This window comes from Eumetopias jubatus, unplaced genomic scaffold (assembly GCF_037043125.1).
Source record: "Eumetopias jubatus isolate StellerSeaLion01/CBP00866 unplaced genomic scaffold, mEumJub1_p1.0 scaffold_5, whole genome shotgun sequence".
NCBI lineage: Eukaryota > Metazoa > Chordata > Mammalia > Carnivora > Otariidae > Eumetopias > Eumetopias jubatus.
The window spans coordinates 64,940,827-64,946,250 of NW_028274811.1; the positions used below are offsets into that span (position 1 = coordinate 64,940,827).

Consider the following 5,424-nt stretch of genomic DNA (forward strand, 5'->3'; position numbering starts at 1 on the left):
TGTATCTAGAAAGAAGCTGCTACAGCCAATGTCAAAGAGGTTACTGCCTATGTTCTCCTTTAGGATTTTGATGGTTTCAGGTCTCCTGTTAGGTCTTTCATCCATTTTGAATTTATTTTGTGTATGGTGTTTTCCCAACACCATTTGTTGAAGAGACTTTTTCCCACTGGAAATTCTTTCCCACTTTGTTGAAGATAACTTGACCATATAGTTGGGGGTCCATTTCTGGGGTTTCTATTCTCTTCTATGGATCTATGTGTCTCTTTTAGTGCTAGTACCACACTGTTTTCATCACTACAGCTTTGTAATGTAACTTGAAGTCCGGAATTGTGATGCCTCCAGCTTTGCTTTTCCTTTTCAAGGCTGCTTTGGTTATTTGGGGATTTTTGTGGTTCCATTCAAATTTCAGGATTGTTTTCTCTAGCTCTGTGAAAAATGCTATTGGTATTTTGTTAGGGAGAACATTAAATGTGTAGATTGGTTTGGGTAGTGTAGACATTTTAACAATATTTGTTCTTCCAATCCATGAGCATGGAATGTCTTTCCATGAATTTGTGACATCTTCAATTTCTTTCATCAGTGTCTTATAGTTTTCAGAATACAGGCATTTCACCTCTTTGGTTACATTTATTCCTAGGTATCTTATTGTTTTGATGCAATTATAAATGGGATTGAGCCCTTAATTTCTCTTTCTGCTGCTTCATTATTGGTGTATAGAAATGCAACAGATTTCTGTACTTTAATTTTGTATCCTGAGATTTTACTGTATTTGTGTATCAGTTCTAGCAATATTTTAGTGGAGTCTTTAGTTTTCTTGCTTCTTGAGGTAGGCCTGTATTGCTATATACTTCCCTCCTAGGACTGTTTTTGCTGTATCCCAAAGGTTTTAGATCATCGTGTTTTCATTTTCATTTGTTTCCATGTATCTTTTTTTTAATTTCTTATTTTATTTCCTGATTGACCCATTCATTCTTTAGTAGCCTGTTCTTCAACTTCTATGTATTGGTGGTCTTTCCAAATTTTTCTTGTGGTTTTTCTTCTAGTTTCATAGGGTTGTGGGCAGAAAAAGTACACAATATTATTTCAAAATTTTTATATTTGTTGAGGATTTTTTGTGACCTAATATGTGATCTATTCTGGAGGAGTCCCAAGAACACTTGGAAAGAATGTGTACTCTGCTGTTTTAGAATGGAATATATCTGTTAAGTCCATCTGGTTCAGTGTGTCATTCAAAAATCATTGTTTCCTTGTTTATTTTCTGTTTAGATGATCTGTCCATTGATGTAAGTGGGGTGTTAAAGTTCCCTACTAGTATTGTATTATTAATAGTGATTTCTTTTATGTTTATTGTTAATTGTTTTATATATTCTGATGTTCCCATGTTGGGTGCATAGATATTTACAATTGTTAGATTTTGTTGTGTTATCCTCTTTATTATGATATAATGCCCTTTTTAAAAATCTGTTACAGTGTTTGTTTTTATGTTTAGTTTGTCTGATATAAGTATTGCTATCCTGGCATTCTTTTGACCTCCATTTGCATGAGGAATGTTTCTCCATTCTCTCACTTTCAATCCACAGGTATCTATAGATCTAAAATACATCTCTTGTCAGGAACATATAGATGGGTCTTGTTTTTTCTTGTTGTTTGTTTTTTTATCCATTCTGACACCCTATGTCTTTCAATTAGAGTATTTAGTCCATTTACATTCAGAGTAAATATTGACAGGTATGTATTTATTGCCACTTATTACTTGTTAAGTCATTGTTTATGAAGATTTTCTCTGATCCTTTCTTGTCTTTGTCACTTTTGCTCTCTCCTTTCCACTCAAAGAGTCCACTTAATATTTCTTGCAGAGCTGGTTTAGTGGTCATGAGCTCCTTTGGTTTTTGTTTGTCTGGGAAAGTCTTTGTCTCTCCTTCTATCCTGAATGATAGCCTTGCTGGTTAGACTATTCTTGGCTGCAGATTTTTCCCATTCAGCACACTGAATATATCATTCCACTCTCTTCTGGCCTGCAAAGTTTCTGTGGAGAGATCTCCACCTACACTTTTGGGTCTCCCTTTGCAACTTAAGTATTTCTTTTGTCTTGCTGCTTTTAAGATCTTTTTTCTTTATCAGTGTATTTTGCAAATTTAATTATAATATGTCTTGGTGTTGGCCTGTTTTTGCCAATTTTGATGGGAGTTCTCTGTGCATCCTGGATTTGGATATCTTTTCCTTCTCCAGATTAGGGAAGTTTTCAGCTGTTATTTCCTCAGATAATCTTTTTGCCCCTTTTCTCTCTCTTCTTTGGGACTCTTATAATATGAATGTTAATGCATTTGATGAAGTTACTGAATTCTCTAAGTCTATTCTCGTGTTCCATAAGTCTTCTTTCTCGATTTGGTTCAGCTTCATTTTTTTTTCCCATTTTTTGCCTTGTATGTCACTAATTCATTCCTCTGCTTCTTCCAACCTGCTGTTTATTGCATCAAGCCTATTTTGAATCTCATTTATTGTTTTATTCATCTCTGATTGATTCTTTTTTAATGATTTTATCTGTGTGGTAAGGGTCTTACTGATGTCTTCTATTCTTTTTTTAAGCCCAGCGAATATCCTTATGATTTTTGCTTTAAATTCTCCATCAGACATATTACTTATATCTGTTTTACTCAGATCTCTGGCCATAGCCTCTTTTTTTGTTTTTTTTTTTTTTTTGATAAATTCTTCTATCTTAGCATTTTTTTTTTTTTTTAAGTCTCAGGCTTCTTCTCTGTGTTAGAAAAGCCAGTTATACCTCTTGCCTCTGAAAGTAATGGCTTTATGACGAAGAGGTCATGTAGTATTCTGGTATCCAGGACCTGGTACTTCAGGGAATTTCTCCAGTGTGTGCTGCATGTTCTCTGCTGTTGTTTTTTGCCTTTTGTATCCCGCAGGTCAGTCATCTGCAGAGGTCTCCTTGCCTAATGTGGTCAGTATTTGGTCCCTGACCTGACTTTGGTGAGTTTTAACTGGGTGTGCTCTTGCCTGCTTGTGAAATGAGACCTGACACCCACTCCACCAGAATTGAAGCCCTGCAAAAATCTTTGGCAGGAGATATGGTGTGGGCAGGGGTTTGTGCTGGTCCTCTGGCAGAGGGGCCCACCATGCTGGGAATGGGGCAAGCTTGACTGAGAGGGACAGTCCTGCCAGAGCACAGAGGGGTGGGTCTTGGTGTAAGCAAGTTAGGTACCCAGTGTCTTTAATGGTAAATTTTGATAAGCTGGAAGTTTTAGTTTATATGAAGTCTAAATTATCAATTTTTTTCTCTTTAGTGTTTTTTTTTTTTTTGTGTTCTAAGAAACATTTCCTGACCCTTGAAACAAGGCAGGTACTCTTTCTTTCCCTCAAACTTCGTAGTTTTAGCTTTGCATTTTGCTCTATGAACCATCTTAGATGAATCTTTTTAATTGTTTAAACGTAGGTGTCAATGTTCATTTCTTTCTATAAACATCCAGATGCTCTGGTACTTTTATTTCTCCTATTCAATACTTCAGTACAGTTTTTAATCCAAAAACCAAATATGTGATTCTATTTGTCCTTATGCCAATACCACATATTGTTGTTCCTTTACAATATTTTAATATCAGGTATTGTTATTTTTACAAATATGAACATTTTTTATATTCTATGTTTTTAGTATTTCATATGAATTTTACATCAGTTTGCCAATTTGTACAAAAGAAATACCCTTCTGGGATTTTGAATGGGACTGCTTCAAATCTACAGATTAGTTTGCAGGGAACATCCTAATATATGAGATTTTTGCAAAAATGAACATGGTATATCTCCATTTAGGGTGTTTATTTAGGTTCTTTGCAATGCTTTGTAATATTTAATATAGTAGCTTTCACATTTCATTACATTAACTCCTAGGTATTTAGTGCTTGTCAACATTATTGTAAACTGTATTTATACCCGATTTCATTTTCCAATTTGTATGTTCCTGGTATGTACATATACAATTGATCTTTGTGTATTAGCCTTGTTTTCTATGACTTTGTTAGATTTATGGGTTAGTTCTATGACTTTGTTTTTATATTCCTTTACATTTTCCAAATAAAGCATCATGATATCTGTGAATACAGGTCATTTACCTCTGTTTTCAATCTTTTTATTTATTTTTTTAAAGATTTTATTTTATTTATTTGACACAGAAAGAGAGACAGAGTGCACTCCAGAGAGCACAAGCAACGGGAGAGGGGGACAGCAGAGGGAGTGGGAGAAGCGGGCTCACCAAGCAGGGAGCTTGATGCTGGGCTCTATCCCGGGACCCTGGGATTATGTCCTGAGCCAAAGGCAGACGCTTAACTGACTGAGCCACACAGGTGCCCCCTAAAATATTTTCTTTGCATCATTTTCCTGGTTAGGATCATCAGTAAAATAATGATTGGTGGTGGTAAGAGTGGGTATCTTTGCCTTTTGCCCTAATTTTAGGGGAAAATACTCAGTATTTCACTTTTAAGTTTAATAGTATCTGTTTTTCATGAATGCCATTCTCTGGATCGAAGTCTCCTTCTATTCAGACTTTGCTGAGAATTTCACTACAAATAATTGTTAAATGCCATCATATGTTTTACTACATCTATTTAAATGGTCAAATAAACATATTTTAACTTTGTTAATAAAGGTGAACTACATGTATTGATATCTGAATGTTAAATCATCCTTCCATTCCTTGGATAAATTCCACATAGTCATGATAAATTATATTTTATTACATAATACTAGATACAATTTGTTAATATTTCATGAGAATCATTTCATCTATTTTTTATTAGGGTTGTTGTTCTGTAATCTTCTTATGTCATAATGCCCCATGGCTTCTCAGCCTATTGGCTAAGATCAAGTGTAGTATTTGTTCTTATCCGTTTAATAATGCCCTTATCAATTGTTGATACTCACTTATATTGATTTAATTGAACTAGCTGAATATGTTCCCTTTTATTTTCTGAAAAAACTACTAAAAATTGAAGTTATTTCTTCTTTTAGGATATTTTGGAATTCACCAGTGACTACGTTTCTACCTGGAGTGTTCATTGTGAGAAGTTTTAAATTATGAATTTAACTGTTTTGTGTGATACAAGGTTATTCAGATTTCCTCTTTTGTTCTGTGCCAGGAGTTGCAATTTTTGATATCATGGAATTTGTTCATGTTTGAAGTTGTCGAATTTATTGGCATAGGGTTGTTCAATGTATCTTGCTATAGGTTTATCAATTTTACTGATCTTTTCAAAGAAGTATTATTTGACTTAATTCACTTTTTCAATGTTTTTTTCTTTTTCTTTTTTTTTTCCATTTTTTCTTGGTCATTATTGGCTTTAAATTTTCCCTACTTATTTAGCCTTATGAGCTGAAAGCATAAATTGACTTAACATGACTTTCTCATGATTACTGTTTGCA

At 34.2% G+C, this 5,424-nt stretch overlaps 1 pseudogene; it reads left to right on the top strand.

Annotated features, from left to right (window-relative positions):
- Positions 1-4,840: 4,840 nt before the first annotated feature.
- On the top strand, positions 4,841-4,966 carry LOC114217681 (U2 spliceosomal RNA; annotated as a pseudogene).
- Positions 4,967-5,424: the final 458 nt, after the last annotated feature.